At 42.2% G+C, this 19259-nt stretch overlaps 1 protein-coding gene across 16 annotated transcripts in view; it reads left to right on the top strand.

Moving 5' to 3' along the window:
- Positions 1–1029: 1029 nt before the first annotated feature.
- LOC127004021 (trichohyalin-like) overlaps positions 1030–19259 on the top strand; it is a 116916-nt gene continuing 98686 nt past the window's right edge. For 15 of the 16 annotated variants that reach the window (XM_050871235.1, XM_050871233.1, XM_050871227.1 and 12 more), the window contains exon 1: positions 1030–1051. The gene's annotated coding sequence lies outside the window, so the exon portion shown is untranslated. The remainder of the gene's footprint in view (positions 1052–19259) is intronic. The other variant, XM_050871245.1, reaches the window with a different exon arrangement.

Below are 19259 nucleotides of genomic sequence, written 5' to 3' on the forward strand. Positions count from 1 at the left end.
TAAAAGTAAAAGATATGTATTGGTATAGGGAAGAGCAAGAGAGATGTATCGGAGGGAAGGAGAAGAACCTTTAAATCACTGTAGCCTTTGTGTAGGGATTGATTTATGACCACTTACTATAATTCTTCATGCCCTTCAATTCCCTCTCAACGGCCCTCCTCCATCCAGACCCCTCGCTCTTACCTGTCTTCCATTCTCTCTCTCTCTCTCTCTCTCTCTCTCTCTCTCTCTCTCTCTCTCACTGTCTTTGTCTTACCAATAGCAGAAGCTGATTTAATTGCGGATCGGTAGTAGTAGTAGTAGTAGTAGTAGTGGTTGTGGTCGTAGTTGACGTAGGCGGTGTAGTATTAGTGGTAGGATAAGTAAAAACATTGATATGAAGAGAAATAAGAGCAGTAATAGTAATAGTAATTGTAGTCCCGTTAGAAAAACAGAAAATGTTCAACCTGATTCATGTACAAGTATAATGCCACATAATCCGACGGGCGGTATGTTTCTCATGAAAATTAATACCCTGTTGAGAGTTTTCCCGGAAATAAGCTGACAGGTGAAGATAAAATCGACACAAAAGCTAATTGCCGCGTGAGGTAATCCCGAGTTTGAAAAGTGGTGACGGACGAAACAACAACCAAAAAATGGCTTAAAAGACAAAAAGCTCTAGTGGCAGTCTGCATCAATAATCTTTTCATCTGTGAGGCTTATTAATGCCGCTGAGCTAATTAACGGAGCTTCGTGTGTTCTGATGACGTGTCGGATGAAAACATAAAAAAGTATTCGCCTGCGCCACCAACGAAATGGGCAGAACAACGTGCAGGGCCCACAAGATACTAAAAGAAATATATATAAGGAAAAGAGTTAGGCGTATCAGTAATTAACCCTTCGTCCGTTTTTCTCATTCTTTGCTATTTTTTTTTTATTTATATATTTCGAGATATTAAATTTTATGTAGTCTAATTTTTTTTCTATGACTAATTGTATTTTTTTTCCTTCTTCAGGTAAATGTTCCTCGAAGCTGCTGAGCTGCTGCTGCCGTTCGTCCGTTCGCCTGTTCGTATGTATATATGTATGCCTGTCTTTGTATGAATGTGCGTATGTGTGGGTGTGGGTGTGTGTTTGTGTGTGTGTGTGTGTTTTGTGTGTTCGTATTTACGCACCTGCAATTATTCGTTGGGTGTTCACACTCACTTAACTAAGGCAATGATGCATGTGCGTGTGTGTGTGTGTGTGTGTGTGTGTGTGTGTGTGTGTGTGTGTGTGTGTGTGTGTTGTAGAGAGCTTTAAAGATGAGTGAACACCGAGAATCTTCACTTCTGCTACTACTACTATTACTACCACTACTTCCATTTTTATTATCATTATTATCTTCACCAGCGTCATCCTCCCCAACACCCTCATCATACTCCACCAAATAAATAAATCCAGAACACGGCTTTGGAATGTACGTTTGCCTGATGACGCCACCTGTCAAGTTTTCCTCTGCAATATCCGGTCGATTGCCAGACTGCCACGCCCACCCACCCACCACCACCACTATCACCACCACCACCAACACCGCCCAACCATCACTACCAACACCACCCACACTCTCGTTCGCCTCCCACCACCTTCAGCTCCGCACAACACCTCCTACCAGCCCTTTACATGACCCATCACCATTTCCACCCACTCCTTTGTCTCTCCAACCACTTCGAACCACTTCCCAACACAACCACCAACACCACCCAACCACCAACACCAACACCACAGTCTCGTACGGCTCCCACCACCTTCAACTCCGTACAACACCTCCTACCAGCCCTTTATATGACCCATCACCATTTCCACCCACTCCTTTGTCTCTCCAACCACTTCAAACTTCTTCCCAACACAACCACAACCAACACCAACAACACCCACACACTCTTGTACGCCTCCCTCCACCCTCAACTCCTCCCAACACCTCCCACCAGCACTTACACCAACCACCACCATCACCACCCATTCCAGTACGTCTTTTCCACCACTTCGAACCCCGCCAACCCAAAACCACCACCACCACCATCCTACCCTGCCTCAGCCTCACACTCACCCCCCAACACGGACACACCCCCAACCACGCCCTCCTCGCTGTCCCCTCCTGCCACGCCCTCGCCATCCCTTGGGACCTGGAGAGAGAGAGAGAGAGAGGAGAGGAGAGGGGAGGAGAGGAGAGGAAATGAAGCTGCCTTTGGAATCCTTCAGAAACAAAAGATAATCACCTTTGAAGACTTAATTAAGACGAAAAAGCCAGAGAGAGAGAGAGAGAGAGAGAGAGAGACTCATACACACATATCAAAGAGAGAAAAAAACGTTTACGTGTCTTGGAAACTTAGCGCAAGAGATGAAAGAGACTCGTGTTTTGACAGCTCGACGGTGGACGCAAAACACAACACAATGGGCGGCAAGGCAGAGGAGGGAGTCGAAGGGGAAAACAAAGGAAGTGAAGCTAAGGAAGGGAGTGGGTGCAGCGTTAGAAATGTGATCTTCCAGTATTGTGACGTGACGGAGTAAGCAGTTGATAGGTGAGGGCATTCGTGTGCAGTCAGATTGGTTGAGTTTCAGTTCAGGACAGACGCGCAATAATGTGACACAGACAGACCAACACGAGCCGAAGTTTTTACTGTTGCTGTCGCCGATGTTGTTTTATATTTTTGCTGGTGCTGTTTTCTCCTTGACATGTTTGCAAGCGCCGAACAACAAAGGCTGTTTTTCTACTGTTTTGAAACCTGCCTGATTCTTATTGATGGCCTTTTAACGGCGTGGAGAGAAAGCGAGAACAGCTGTGTGTGTATGTAGGTGTGTGAAGGTGAGAGAGAGAGAGAGAGAGAGAGAGAGAGAGAGAGAAACCGACCGACCAACCGACCGACCAACCGACCGACAGACCGACCGACCGACCGACCGACAGACAGACAGACAGACAGACAGACAGACAGATAGACAGACAGAGGGGGGAGCAGGACAGGCGGGATGATGGTCGGGAGAAAACCTCTGGCCTTCCAAAACGCCGAAGAAAGGAAAAAGAGAAGAGAAATGGGGCCCGAAAGTGGAGGATTTCACGGGATTATGATATATACGTTTTCCCTTCCCTTCAAATTTCCTGTGAGAGATAGAGATGGAGATAGAAAAGGAGATAGAGCGTATATCCATTTGTTCTGCAGCGTAAATCCCGAGAGAGAGAGAGAGTAGCGGTGGGATGCCTAACGAAGCTTAAACGTAACCTCCTCTTTCACCGCTGAATATGAAAAGGTAGGACTGTGTGTGTGTGTGTGTGTGTGTGTGTGTGTGTGTGTGTGTGTGTGTGTGTATATATATAATGTCATACTGCTGACTATGTATATCAAAGCGACTATCTACTCCTACAAGTGACTCCGGGAAGTGGGTTGTTTGCGCCTGTTTGTGATATGGAGAAGCTGCGGGTGAGAGAAGGAAGAGCAGAGGTACTTGTGGACGAAACTTGCATTGAGGGACTATTGGTTTACTGGCGGAGTTGTCAGTAGTTGTGGGGGGAAGTTGTGGGCTGTTAAGAGGTAGAAGAGATGGGACTGTCCATAAGAGGCAATTACTGGGAATACTTGGTGACACCGTTCAGTGATATCAGTAATGGTTGAGCATCTGATAGGTGGAACTGTTACGCCCATATTGCAAGCTCTCAATTTCCTAGGCGGGTATTGCATATAGATCAGTTAAAAATATACAAATAGCCATGCCACATTCTCTACCAGCCTCCCACAGACCACTTTTACGTGTTAATAGCTAAGGGAGAGCGTGGTATTCGTCGTGGGTATATTTACACGCGTGACTCAATGAAAGGAGACGACTTACCAATGATATGAGTCAGTGGTAGATTAAGTTAGTTGGTTATTATATAGTTGAGGATCTGTTGACGTAGGAGGTGCAGTTGGAGGGGCAATGAAGTTTTTTTTTTTCCAACTAAGGAGACAGTTCAAGGGCGTAAAAAAAAATAATAATAATGAAAAAAAAGCCCGTTACTTACTGCTTGCTTACTTACTGTTTATGAGTGAGTGAATGACTAAACTTTGGAGTGTTTGCTAGAAGACTTTGGTGATAATAGGAAAGGAGGAGACGGGGTTAAGGGTAAGATTAAGATACAACCAATAGCGAAACGAAATTGTCTGAAAGATGCCGCAGCTGTAGTAATAGATGAAGCCAAAATGAAGTTATCGATTAAGTTACAAAAGGGGTGTAGGATTGGATGTTCCAGTAGAGAAGTAAGATTGATGTCGAATAAAAGTGAGTGGGTCTGTGAGTGAATATGATCGGAGTGCCAGTAAGAGAAGCCGTCAGCAAGATGGAAACCACGAGTGATATATATTTTTTTCCTTGACTTGTATAATAAATATGTATCCTCCGACACTTTCCCGCCTCTGAGAATTTCACTTAAAGTTTCGCTCATGACACTAACGCAGCTTTGAGGAACGCGACGGAGGAGAGTGAAAAATGGCCGGGAGGGAAGACAAAATGGAAATTATAGGACTACTGGGCATCAGGTGTGCGTTAGGAAAAGGGGGAAAGGAGGGGAGAGAGCGGGGGCTACTCTACAATAAAATGCCGGAAAAAAGTAACGTAAGAATGTTTTTTAGCGACGTGAGACAAAATATAATGAGGGTGAGTGTTGGAGAGGTGAGAGGGAGGGGGAGAGGGCCAACAAGGGGGGATGGGGCACTCTACAAAATGTCAAAATCTAAAAAAAAATAAAAAGTAAAGTATGAATAAAACTGCCATCGTGAGACAAAAAATAATGTGGGTGTATGCTGGAGAGGGGGAGGAGGGAGGAGGAGAGGACCGACGTGTGTGTGGGGGGGGGGGGGTCACTATACTATAAAACGCCGAAATCTAAAAAGAAAAAATAACTAAATAAAGGATGAATAAAACTTTGCCAACGTGAGACAAAAATAATGCGGGTCGATAGTTGCCGGAAATTGGAGGCATCGAGTTCGGCATAAATTTGGTGAGAGACAATTTAGCTCTTTCAATTTTACTCGTCCATTCACTTATTTTGTCCTGGTTTCATATCCCTTGACCTTTCTCCCTCCTCTTCTTCTTTCTCGCTTCTTCTCTTCTTTCCAATATTCTTCCCGTTCTGAACACCTCGATGCTTATATTCCTTTCTTCCTTTGTTTTCTTGAATTTTATCTTTTCTACTTCTTTTTCGTGTTCTTGTTCTAGTCATTTTCGTGGTTCTTGTTCTTCTTGCTTCTGTTCTTCTTCTTCTTCTTCTTCTTCTTCTTCTTTCGTCAACTCTGTGTATTTTTCTCTTCGCATAGCTCTTTTTCTCTTTTCCTCTCTCTTCCAAACATTTTTCCATTCCACCTCCCTGTTTTATATTCCTTCCTTTCCCGACTATTTACTCTTTTTCTTTCCACATCTTTATTCTTCTAGTGTCATCTCTTCCTGCATCATTATTTTTTTCCCTTCCACATCCCCATCTCTCCTTCTTTCTTAGCTCCTGGCATCCACAATCCCATCCCTTCCCTTTTGTATTTTGTTTTCTCTTTTGTTTGCGGCCTCCCTTCGTCTATTTTTATACCTCAATCCCTTGTTTTTCTCTTATATTCTATCCCCCGCTCACTCATTATTTTTCTGTTGCTCTTATTATCCTCTTTATTCTCTTCGTCTGTTCTTTACGTCATGTTCTCCGGGTCTCTTCCTTTCCTTCTTCTTTCATCCAGTTCTCGTGTGTTTTTCCTCACATCCTTAATTCCTTCCCTTTTCCTACTTCTCTTTTTTCCTCTCCTTCACGTCCCTTCTTCGTATCCTTCTTTTTCTTTGCATTCTTCATTTCCCTTGTCCCTGCTCTCCTCTTAATAATAATCTCCGCCCATTCTTCGTATCCCTCTTTTTCTTTGCATTCTTTCTCTCTCTTTTTACTCGCTTACTCCTTTTATCTCCATTATCCTTCGTCCACTCTTTGCATCATTTCTTTCTCTTTTGTTCCCCTCTTTATCCTGAATCTTCATCCATTCTTTGCATCTCTCTTTCTCTTTGAAGTCTCTCTCTCCTTTTACTCGTATATTTTCTTTCGTTCCCCCTTCCTCATTCCACTCTTCACATTCCTTCTTCTCCTCGCTTATGTTTCCCTCTTCTTGCTTTTGCCATTCTTCTCATCCTTTTATTTTCTTTGCATTCTTTCTAACTTTCTAACTCAAATATACTCCTTTCTTTCTCAAATATACTCCTTTCTTTCTCAAATATACTCAAATATACTCAAATATACTACTTTCTTTCTCAAATATACTCCTTTCTTTCTCAAATATACTCAAATATACTCAAATATACTACTTTCTTTCTCAAATATACTCCTTTCTTTCTCAAATATACTCAAATATACTCAAATATACTACTTTCTTTCTCAAATATACTCCTTTCTTTCTCAAATATACTCAAATATACTCAAATATACTACTTTCTTTCTCAAATATACTACTTTCTTTCTCAAATATACTCCTTTCTTTCTCAAATATACTCAAATATACTCAAATATACTCCTTTCTTTCTCAAATATACTCAAATATACTCCTTTCTTTCTCAAATATACTCAAATATACTCCTTTCTTTCTCAAATATACTCAAATATACTCCTTTCTTTCTCAAATATACTCAAATATACTCCTTTCTTTCTCAAATATACTCAAATATACTCCTTTTTTTCTCAAATATACTCCTTTCTTTCTCAAGTATACTCAAATATACTCCTTTTTTTCTCAAATATACTCCTTTCTTTCTCAAATATACTCAAATATACTCCTTTCTTTCTCAAATATACTCAAATATACTCCTTTCTTTCTCAAATATACTCAAATATACTCAAATATACTCCTTTCTTTCTCAAATATACTCAAATATACTCCTTTCTTTCTCAAATATACTCAAATATACTCAAATATACTCCTTTCTTTCTCAAATATACTCCTTTCTTTCTCAAATATACTCAAATATACTCCTTTTTTTCTCAAATATACTCCTTTCTTTCTCAAGTATACTCCTTTCTTTCTCAAATATACTCCTTTCTTTCTCAAATATACTCCTTTCTTTCTCAAGTATACTCCTTTCTTTATCAAATATACTCCTTTCTTTCTCAAATATACTCAAATATACTCAAATATACTACTTTCTTTCTCAAATATACTCAAATATACTACTTTCTTTCTCAAATATACTCCTTTCTTTCTCAAATATACTCAAATATACTCCTTTTTTTCTCAAATATACTCCTTTCTTTCTCAAATATACTCCTTTCTTTCTCAAATATACTCAAATATACTCCTTTCTTTCTCAAATATACTCCTTTCTTTCTCAAGTATACTCAAATATACTCAAATATACTCCTTTCTTTCTCAAATATACTCAAATATACTCCTTTTTTTCTCAAATATACTCCTTTCTTTCTCAAATATACTCCTTTCTTTCTCAAATATACTCCTTTCTTTCTCAAATATACTCCTTTCTTTCTCAAATATACTCCTTTCTTTCTCAAATATACTCAAATATACTCCTTTCTTTCTCAAATATACTCCTTTCTTTCTCAAATATACTCAAATATACTCCTTTCTTTCTCAAATATACTCCTTTCTTTCTCAAATATACTCAAATATACTCCTTTCTTTCTCAAATATACTCCTTTCTTTCTCAAATATACTCAAATATACTCCTTTCTTTCTCAAATATACTCCTTTCTTTCTCAAATATACTCAAATATACTCCTTTCTTTCTCAAATATACTCAAATATACTCCTTTCTTTCTCAAATATACTCCTTTCTTTCTCAAATATACTCAAATATACTCCTTTCTTTCTCAAATATACTCCTTTCTTTCTCAAATATACTCCTTTCTTTCTCAAATATACTCAAATATACTCCTTTCTTTCTCAAATATACTCCTTTCTCTCAAATATACTCAAATATACTCAAATATACTCCTTTCTTTCTCAAATATACTCTTTTCTTTCTCAAATATACTCAAATATACTCCTTTCTTTCTCAAATATACTCAAATATACTCCTTTCTTTCTCAAATATACTCAAATATACTCCTTTCTTTCTCAAATATACTCAAATATACTCCTTTCTTTCTCAAATATACTCCTTTCTTTCTCAAGTATACTCAAATATACTCCTTTCTTTCTCAAATATACTCCTTTCTTTCTCAAATATACTCAAATATACTCCTTTCTTTCTCAAATATACTCAAATATACTCCTTTCTTTCTCAAATATACTCCTTTCTTTCTCAAATATACTCAAATATACTCCTTTCTTTCTCAAATATACTCAAATATACTCCTTTCTTTCTCAAATATACTCAAATATACTCCTTTCTTTCTCAAATATACTCAAATATACTTCTTTCTTTCTCGAATATACTCAAATATACTCCTTTCTTTCTCAAATATACTCCTTTCTTTCTCAAATATACTCAAATATACTCCTTTCTTTCTCAAATATACTCAAATATACTCAAATATACTCCTTTCCTTCTTTCTTTTTCTTTCTTTCGCTCGTTTACTTTTTGCATCCTTCCTTTCTTTCTCTTATCCTTACCTCTCCTCTGCATTCTCATTCCATTAAACTTTTTCGCATCCCTCGTTCTCTTCGCGTCCTTCCCGTCTCTTTTTTTTCCCATCTCTCGTTCTTTTCGATTCTTCCTTTCTCCCGTTTTCGCATTCCTCGTTCTTTTTGCTTCATTTCCTCCTATGTTTTCGCATCTCTCGTTCTTTTCGATTCTTTCTTGCTCGCGTTTTCGCCTTCCTGCTTCATTTCCTTCTATGTTTTTCGCATCTTTCGTCCTTTTCGCATATTTTCCGTCAGTTTTTCACATCTCTCGTTCCTTCGCAATCCTCTCGTCTCGTGTCCTCCCGCCCCTGCCGCTGCTAACCCCGAGAGACGGCGCCGAGAAAACCTGAATGATGGAACAGAAAAGATGATACAGATAAGCTTCTTGTCTTAATTTTTTGCCTTTTCAATTCTCTCTCTCTCTCTCTCTCTCTCTCTCTCTCTCTCTCTCTCTCTCTCTCTCTCTCTCTCTCTCTCTCTCTCTCTCTCTCTCTCTCTCTCTCTCTCTCTCTCTCTCTCTCTCTCTCTCTCTCTCTCTTCCTCGCTATCCCTCTAAGCCATCATCGGAAATCAATATCCTGAAATAGAGTTAGTGTGTGTGTGTGTGTGTGTGTGTGTGTGTGTGTGTGTGTGTGTGTGTGTGTGCGCGCGCAACTTTCCCAATCATCTTTCTTTCCCATTCGTCTATACGCTTATCCTCTGAACGCCTTTTGCACAGGGCTATGGCATCGACTCTTGGAGTTATTTACTCGTAACTCCTCCCAAACCTTTCCCGGGGCAGACTTTTAACCCACGTAAAGATGTTCCCCGGAGAAAACCTTTATTTGTACTTAACTTCACTCCAACCCAACCTAACCGAACCGAACCTGACCGTCTTTTCATCTAAGGTTTGACACTGACTTTCTGCGTAACTCCTCCCAAACCTTTACCCTGCCAGACTTAACCCACGTAAAGATATTCCCCTTATTCGTACTTAATTTTACTCTGACCCAATTTAATCGAACCGAACTTAACCTGACCTGACCTGACCTGTAAAGCGTATTGGATTGGATTGCCAGTCCCTGTGGTTCGATCGTCTGCCTGTCTACCTGTCTGTCTGTCGTGTATATTTTATTTAGTATAGGAATGGACTCTCTCTCTCTCTCTCTCTCTCTCTCTCTCTCTCTCTCTCTCTCTCTCTCTCTCTCTCTCTCTCTCTCTCTCTCTCTCTCTCTCTCTCTCTCTCTCTCTCTCTCTCTCTCTCTCTCTCTCTCTCTCTCTCTCTCTCTCTCTCTCTCTCTCTCTCTCTCTCTCTCTCTCTCTCTCTCTCTCTCTCTCTCTCTCTCTCTCTAAAAGAAATAGAAACCTTTGACATTAAACCTGATTCTTATTTTTCACATACTACCTGCGATGAAAGAGAAGTATTTTTGCCTACGTTCATTTTCCTGTTGTTTTTTTCTTCCTTCTTTTCCTATGTCACTCCAGAAGATAATTGGCCTGCCATTTTGTGTTACCTGTATTCTGAAAGGACACACCTGGTTTGGCTCCGTCTCTCTCTCTCTCTCTCTCTCTCTCTCTCTCTCTCTCTCTCTCTCTCTCTCTCTCTCTCTCTCTCTCTCTCTCTCTCTCTCTCTCTCTCGCATCGTTATCACATTAATAGGCAAAAAAAAGAGAAAGAAAGGATTGGCTTGGCTTGGATCTCCTTTGTCCAGGTTGTGTGTGAGTGGAGGGAGCGAGGTAGTGAGAGCGAGGGAGGGAGGGAGGGAGGGAGTCTGATGCAATGTTTATGGGTTTCGAGATGAGTTATTGTGTAGCGAGTAGTGACGGCAGCTTGTTCCCTTTATTCTCTTCCTCCTCCTCCTCCTCCTTCCCCCCTGATGCCTCTCCGTCATTCAGGGCTGATAATAGAAGCTTCGTCTCCCTGAGTTACGACGTTCGCCCGCAGTCTGGTGAAGGAAAACGGGAATCTCTCAATGGTTATTAGAGTTAACGAGAGCACGTGTCCCCTGAAGAAAGAGAAGACGGTGCAGGAGCGGAAACAGGAGCAGGAGCAGAGGAAGGAGTAAGAGTAGTAGTGAGAGCAGGAAGAGGAGGAAGAGGAAAAGCAAGAGCAGAAGGAGGAGGAATAGCAGGAGCAGGAGGAGCAATAGCAAGAGCAGGAAGAGGAGGAAGAAGAGCAGGGAGAGAAAAAGGAGGTTGTTCGAGGATATCCTAAACTTTATCATATCCCAATCAGACCCAAGATTCAGTAACTTCTAATAATCAGTAACTTAATGACCTAAGTTTCGAGCTCTTTCTTAATTGATTTTTTTGCCGTAAGGTGTCTGTCTGTTATCCACGATTTACCAACGAGTTCTTCCTTCTGTTGCCTTAATCTTACCTTCCTGTCCGTCTTTCTTCCCCCAGTCAACCTTCATGCTACCCCCAATCCACCCCTCGTTACCTCACCTCCCTTTCCTTCTCCCTTCCCCAGTCAACCTTCATGCTACCCCCAATCCACCCCTCGTTACCTCACCTCCCTTTCCTTCTCCCTTCCCCAGTCAACCTTCATGCTACCCTCAATCCACCTCTCGTTACCTCACCTCCCTTTCCTTCTCCCTTTTCCAGTCAACCTTCATTTTTGCTATAAGGTGATCCCTGTTCTGCACGGCTTGCCTATGCGGCCTTCCTTCTATTGGCTTAATCTCACCTCCCTTTCCTTTTCCCTCCCTTAATTAACGTTCATTCTACCCCCAACCCACCCTTCGTTAGCTCCTCCCCTAATCCTAGACACCTTCATTTACCCTCCCTATCGCCGGAAGCTCGCTCACCTTGTTTACATCGCCCCGACGCTTAATCGAGGCATTCAGCGACAATTTCTCGTCCTTCAGGGGATCGCCTCGCCCCAAGGCTGCCTCGGAAAACCCGGCTGTTGATGGAGTCGCAGTCACACGGTCCAGGTTCCTTGCAAGTTAAATTGGCTTATCTACATATATATGGCGGTGGAAGAGCTGGGTATTGAGCAAGTTACATAGAGAGAGAAGGAGATAGAGAGACGAGAGATGAGATCGAAAGTGAACAGTGCACAAGGGAGTTGAGAGAAGCAGAAGGAGAAAGAAGAAGAGGAGGAGGAGGGAGAAGGTCAGGTTTAATTCTAGGAAAGTTGAAGTGAAGGAGGGAAGGGGGAATGACGGAGAAAAGAGACAGACGTAGTCGTAAAGGAGGACGAGAAGGGAGGGGATTAATTTAAAGAGAGTTGAAGTGAAAGAAGGAATGAATGACGAAGAAGATAGATTCGTAGTTAAAGAAACCAGACTTGAAAGAGAGGTAGAGAAATTTGGAGAGAGAAAACCGTAGATTAAAGAATGAACAAAATAGACACGCAAAAAAAAGAAAAAGAAGAAAAAGATAAGAGCATATGAGGAGTTACAAAGAAAGAGATGCAGCCGAAGAATATAACTTAATAGAAAAGATAGATAAAAAAACAGAAAGGGAAAAACTGTCGAATGAGTGAGGAATTACAAAGATATTAATGTCGTTGAAGAAGGCAAAGGACCCGAAAAAGAAAGATATAGAAAAGATGTAGGAGGAGGAAAACTGTAAAAGGAAAGGGGAATGACAAAGATAGAGACACGCAAAAAGAAGAAGAAAACTGAAGAAGAAAACTGAGCCGTAAAGAGAAGTAAAGAAAGTTAGAGAAAGAAAAAACGGAAAGTAAAAGAGGAATTACAAAGATAGGGATTTAGTTAAAGAAGGAAACTGAGCCAAAAAGAAAGGCGAAGAAAGATTTGGAAGGAGGTAAAACGTCAGGAAGGGAATGCGATGCGATGAAGTGAGGGATGGAAAGGCGAGTCCATGTCTTGCCGAGTGATGAACATTCGGGGCGAGTTAAACAGACCAACATCAAAAGGGTTAAGTCCTCGCCGCCGACCGGGAGCCAGCGATAACTTTTTTCTTTTCCTTTTTTCCTGTTTTTCGTTTTTTTTTCGTTTTTTTTCGTTTTTCTTTTTTCTTATTGTCTTGTTGTTTTCATTCTTCTTCGTCTTCATCTTCCTTTTCTTTTTCTCCCCTTTTCTTTTCGTTTTCTTTTTCTACCCTTCCTAACTTCTTTCATTTTTCCCTTTTTTTCCGAATTTCATCCTCTTTCTTCTTCTTCTCATCTTCCTCCTCCTCTTCTCCCTCACCTCTTCCTCAACTTCCTCCTCGTCCTCCTCTTATTTTCTTCTTCCTCTTACACTTCCTCGTCCTCCATCCTTCCCCATTCCTCGACATCTTCCACGTCCTACTCCTTTCCCTCCTCATTTTCCTCCATCTTATGCGGGTCTTGACCACCAACCAACCACCAACCAAAACCCTCACCCCCCCCCCCCACCACCACCACCACCACCATTCCGTACCCAGCCCCCTCAGGAGACTTACAAGAGCGCAGCAGCAGCAGCAGGAGGAAAGGAAGAGTATTGCGGATGGGAGGAACTCAGGAATACTCTCAGGCCAGGCTCGAGAGGTCAGCGCGGGGAAACATGGGAGGAAGGGACTCGTTTTGGGCCTCATATGCACTTTTTACGAGGAACTGATGCTCGGATGTAGTTTTCGTTGAGGAGTACGAGGGGGAGGCTTAGGGCAAGTAAGATGTTTGAAGGTCACTCGAATTATATTTTTGAAGTATTTGTATTTGAAAGTACTTGTCATTAGTCCGGTTGAAATAAAGAAAAGTGATAAGAAAAAAAAGGAGGAAAGAGAATCAGAAACGCCTTATGAAATGGATGATGAGTAATGTTTTTAAGGAAAGTTAGTTGAATTATATTTCTGATGGAGACTTAACAGGATTTCTTCCAAGTCTCGTTAAAATGAAAAGAATCGTGATTTGAATGTAGGAGGAAGAAAGTGGATGTTGATGTTTAAAGAAAGCAAGTCGATTTTTTTTAGGGGGGATTTTAAAAGTATTTGCTCATAATCTGGTTAACAAAAAAAGAATCGTGATTAGAATGTGGGAGGAAGAAGGTAGGTGTTGATGTTTAAAGAAAGCAAGTCGAATTATTTTTTTTTTTAGGGGGAATTTTAAAAGTATTTCCTCATAATCTGGTTAACAAAAAAGAATCGTGATTAGAATGTAGGAGGAAGAAGATAGATGTTGATGTTTAAAGAAAGCAAGTCGAATTATTATTTTTTTAGGGGGAATTTTAAAAGTAATTCCTCATAATCTGGTTAACAAAAAGAGAATCGTGATCAGAATCTAGGGAGAAGAATTAGAAACGCCTTAAGAGATATATGTAGAGAGGATGTTTAAAGAAAGTTAGCCGAATTATATATTTTTGGGGGAGTTTTAAAAGTATTTCTTCTCAGTCTGCTAAAAAAAAAAAAATACGTGATCAAAATGTAAAGAAAAGATAATTAGAAACGGCAAAGGAGACGGATTTTTTTTATTTTTTACGGCAGAGGAGATAGTGCAAGGGCGTAAAAAAAAATATATAATGAAAAAAAAAGCCCGCTACTTACTGAGGGGATATTTAAAGAAAGTCGAATTGTGGGGTTTTTTTTTTGGGGGGGGACAAATTTAAAAGTATTTCATCATAGTCTGACAAAAAAAAATAATCGTAGTCAGAATGTAGGAAAAAGGAATATAAAAATGCCTTACGAGATGCACGTTGGGCGGAAGAAGAGAATTAAAGCATATAATTATTCAAAGACCCATAGCGTTCATACTCACAATAGCAAGCCTCCCTTTCCCTTATTACCACATACCTACGCAACACAAGACCTGCTTCCATCCGCGTCGGGAAAAACGAAAACAAAACTAGCTGAAAAAATCCCAAAATCCCACAAAAAACAGTTAATAATAAGCGGAAGGCGAGCTAGAAACTGGATTAAAAAGTTTCCACCATACATATTCAACAGAGCCCCTTATTTTCCGTCACTTAATACTTCAAAGCTGCTTCCGTCCGTCCGTCCGCCCCGGGAAATAAAAATATAAACGCCATTAGTCGGGAAAAATAAACAAATCAATAAAGGGAACAAGCCGGGAGGAAGGGGAGCGGTGCGAGGGGGGCTGGAGGGGGGCGGCGCGCACACTCCCTCCTCGGCGCCGAAGGTCACAGGTTGTCCGAGGTGTTTTGAGCGTCATGAGGCTGCTGAAGGGCGCCGCGAGGTCACGGGTCACACGGGCTGCAGTGGGGGTCTCGTGGGTGGGGACTGGGTACGGGGGGAGGGGGCACGCGCGGCCTAGAATTTACGTACGGAAAAGGACAGACAAGGAAGGCATAAGATCGAGTGGAGTAACAAGGAGATAGAGAGAGAGAGAGAGAGAGAGAGAGGAAGGGGAAGGGGAAGGATTTTTTTTTAGGGCAGGTGACTGAAGAGAATAAAGGGTGAAAAATAAAGAAGGTGATAGAAACGAAACATATGTAAGGCTATGCAGGTGTGTGTGTGTGTGTGTGTGTGTGTGTGTGTGTGTGTGTGTGTGTGTGTGTGTGTGTGTGTGAGAGAGAGAGAGAGAGTTAGGGAGTTCTAGTGGTCCTCCAAGGTACTCCTCAAGGTAAAAAAAAAAAAAGCTCCGGTAGTCCTCCCCACGTCGCCTCCGGGAAGTCATCAGTGTTGTCCTCCTTGTTTGTGTTTCCCTTGTCTGAACCCTCCTTCATTACCGTCTCTCTCTCTCTCTCTCTCTCTCTCTCTCTCTCTCTCTCTCTCTCTCTCTCTCTCTCTGTCTATCTCTCTGTCTCTCTATCTCTCTCTCTCTCTCTCTCTCTCTCTCTCTCTCTCTCTCTCTCTCTCTCTCTCTCTCTCTCTCTCTCTCTCTCTCTCTCTCTCTCTCTCCCTCTCCTCTCTCTCTCCCTCCTTCCGTTCCTTCTCTTCCCTTCACCCCTTCCAGCAAGCTGCAGGGTGTCTGGGTTATGGGCGTTGGGGGGGAAAGGGGGGAGGGACTTAACAGGATGGGAAGGGATAGGAAGGGATAGGGAGGATCAAGATGGGGAGGGATATTAGGATGGCAAACGATCAAGTATGTATTTATATTTGTCTAGTTTCAGCCGTTTATATGCTTACCAAGAAGACTTATCATCATCATCATTACTATTATTATTATTATTATTATTATTATTATTATTATTATGTGTTGCAGCTGTTCCCATCTTTTCTTTAGGTCTTTAGTAGCCTCGTGCTCTCAAGGTAATGCCGCCTCTTACCTCCTGCCATAAAACTAAGCTTCTAATTCCATTATTTTGGGGGTTAGAGGGTGTAAGACGAGGAGCCAAAAGAGAAGGAGGAAGGGGGCAGGAGCAGAAGGAAGAGGAGGTGGAAGTGGAGGAGGAGGAGGAGGAGGAGGAAGAGGAAGAGGAGGAGGAGGAGGAGGAGGAGGAGGAGGAGGAGGAGGAGGAGTTGGAGGAGTTGGAGTTGGAGTTGGAGGAGGAGGAGGAGTTGGAGAAGGAGGAGGAGTTGGGGAAGGAGGAAGAAGAGGAGAAGAAGGAAGAAGGAAGAAGAGGAGGAGGACAAAGGGAGGAGGGGAAAGGAAGAAGGAGAAAGGAAGGAGGAGAAGAAGGAAGAAGAGAAGGAAGAAGAGGAGGAGGACGAAGGGAGGAGGGGAAAGGAAAGAGGAGAAAGGAAGGAGGAGAAAAAGGAAGAAGAGGAGAAGGAAGAAGAAGAGGAGGACGAAGGGAAGAGGGGAAAGGAAGAAGGAGAAAGGAAGGGGGATGATCAAGAAGAACAAGAACATGAAACAGAGCAAGAAAAAGGGAAAGAAGAATATATGAAGAAAAAGAAGAAAAGAAAAAGAAAGATAAGTACCTATATGAACAACAAGTACACGAACCAGAACAAGAATGTAAAGAAAAAAGACGAAAAGGAAAAAAACAAAGAAAAACAAAGAAAAGGAGAAACAAAAAAAAAGAAAAAAAAGAAAACCCACCAATTCTTCAAGCGGCCTCAAAAAACGCCTCCTTCCTCCCGCACGACTCCAGATGAGGTTCAGAAGCGACCCGCCGATGCTCTTCCCCCCCCGCTGCTTGCCTCCCGCCGCGGCTCTGCATCAGTCTGTCTCTCGCCCAAGCTTTTAGTCCGCTTTTCTTCCCCTCACTAATCCCTTCATGCCACCACACCACAGTCGACTCATGCGCGTTCCCCTTCCCACCAGTTCTTCCCTAATCCCTCCTTTTCATTCCCTTCTTCTCCCCCCCATTCGTCTTTCCTGCTTTCAATCCATCTCCCTCCCTCGTCTTTGTACTCTCTTCTTCCTTCAGTTTCTCTCTTTGTTCCATTTTTCATCCCTTCTTTTCATTCTCTCGCCTCCCCTTCTTTCTCTCTCTCTATCCCCCAATCCCTTTTCTTTCTCTTCCCTTCCTTCCGGCTCTCTGTCACTTTCTTCTTCCCTCCCTATCCTCTCTTCTCTTCTGTTATCTGTCTTTCTCTCCCTCTCCTCACTTTAGTTTTCCCCCTTTCCCTCACCGTCCTCTCCACAGTTATCTCCCTCTCTTTCCCTCTTCATTCTTCTTTTATTCTCCTCCTTCATATTGCTGTCTCTCTCCCTCTCCTCTCTCTTCAGTTATTTCCCTCTGTCCTTCTCCTTTCTTATCATGCTTTCTTTCCCCTCGTTGTCCCTCCTCTAAGTCCTTTCCTTCCTCCGTTTCGTCTTCCTTCTTTTCCAGCATTCCTTCTTTTTTTTCAGCTTTCGTGACTCAAGAATAGACAACCTAAAATATCACTAAGAATCAATATGTGGGCTCTGACTCCTCCTCCATCGTCCCCAGTGCCCTTTTAAGACACTTCGAACCCACACACTTTTTACCCACCGATGCTCTCATCTTCACAAGCTCTTATACGTTTTCTTTTTTCTCTCTCTCTCGTAAAGACTTGAGTTCGTTAATGAATGCTCGTGGGAGTAGTCTTGCGTGCCAGTCTGCTTATGTGAGTTCTTTGCTGCTTGGCTCGAGTTTTTCCTTTATTTGTTTGTTTTTTGGTTTTTTGCCTTTGCGGTTCATGGTATTAATGGCCAGGCAGCTTATGTACGAGTATGTGTGTAAAGGTTTTGTGTGGTGTGTATATTGTTGTTGGTTTGTGTGTTTTAATTGTGTTGGGGGTTGATTATTTTGTGTGTGTGTGTGTGTGTGTGTGTGTGTGTGTGTGTGTGTAGTCTTTGTTCTGCTCTCAGGGTGTTTTATTTATTTATTTATTTATACTTTTTTTTTGGCTTCTTTGTGTGTGTTAGTGTTTGATATTTATTGCTGTGGTGAGTTTTTTTTATCCTTCGCCATTAGTCTTATTTTTTTATTTCTTTTTTCTATTTTTTTCTCCTCAGCTTCAGTCTACTTTTTCATTATTTTTCAGTGTGGATTTTTTTTTCTTTTCAATCATTTATTTTTTTGCTTGATTTTTGCTCTATTTTTACTCTCGTTTTAAAAGCCATCGTTCTTGCCTCCTCCTCCTCCTCCTCCTCCTCCTCCTTCCTGCTCATGTCTTCCCTCCTATCTATCGCCTTTTAAATCTCATGCTGTGGGCCTTTTACGATGTTTACACTCACTGATTACGTTGACACACACACACACACACACACACACACACACACACACACACACACACACACACACCGCGTCTCCTCTCACCCCCACGCAGAAGAGACGAAGAAAAGGATTAAAAAATAGAAGGGCGTTTTAGAAGAGGGGAAAAATATGGTGAAATTTGAAGGGGAAAAACATAGACAAGGAGTATATGCCACGGAAGGAGAAAGGTACTAAATAGGATGCAAGGAGGAGGGAAACGAAGAGAGGAAGGTAGGTAAAGACGGCACAGAGACGGAGAGAGAAATAATATTAAGGTTAGCAGAAGAGAGAAGAGGAGGAAGAAGGGAGATACAGTCGAAAGAAAGAAAAAAAGAATTGTACAGGAAAAGGGATGGTGTGAAGTATGACAGGGGAGGAAAGAAAGAAAGAATTAGGAAAGGGGAAAAGGGAGCTGCAGGGAAGAGAGAGAGAGAGAGAGAGAGAGAGAGAGAGAGAGAGAGAGTAGAGGGAAGACTGGAAAAGAGAATGACAAAGAAAGAGAATCGTGTCATGAGAAGAGATGAGAGGAAAAGAGCAGAAAGAAGAAGAGAGAAGAGGAATGGAAAGGAGAGGGAAGGAGAGGAGGGGAGAAGAGAAGAGCAACGGGAATGTCCATGAGTAAGAGGGAAATTGGGGGGAACGGGTGGAGGGGGGGAGCGTCTGCTGCATGAAGGGGGCTTTCCTGACACTCCTTTGGCACCGTGCCCATGGAAAGACTGCTGGCCCCATGACTTGGCTCGCGACCCAGACTGTGGCACTCCCCCCACCCCCCTTACCCTTCCCTCCCCCCCTACACTATCTCTCTCCCCCTCGCCCCCTGATCTTCCTCTGCGATGACCTTGACCCTCCGTGACCTCGCCCAAGGGAAAGGTGTAGTTTGGGGTGCGAAATTGTGTTAGTTTGAACAGGCTCTTACTTTTTGTTCTGGTTTATTGGCTTGTGTTGTTTTTTTGTGGGAATGTTGTGGGGTGGGAGGAGGGGGGAAGGGATTGTGTTGGGAGGGGTAGGGGGTTGTGTGTGTGTGTGTGTGTGTGTGTGTGTGTGTGTGTGTGTGTGTGTAAAGTGTCCGATAATTTCCAGATACGGCACGAAGGATGACAGATGATCGAGGAGGAGGAGGAGGAGGAGGAGGAGGAGGAGGAGGAAAAGGAAGAGGAAGAGGAAGAAGAAGAGGAAGAGGAGGAGGAGG

This window comes from Eriocheir sinensis, chromosome 27, assembly GCF_024679095.1.
Source record: "Eriocheir sinensis breed Jianghai 21 chromosome 27, ASM2467909v1, whole genome shotgun sequence".
Classification (NCBI taxonomy): domain Eukaryota; kingdom Metazoa; phylum Arthropoda; class Malacostraca; order Decapoda; family Varunidae; genus Eriocheir; species Eriocheir sinensis.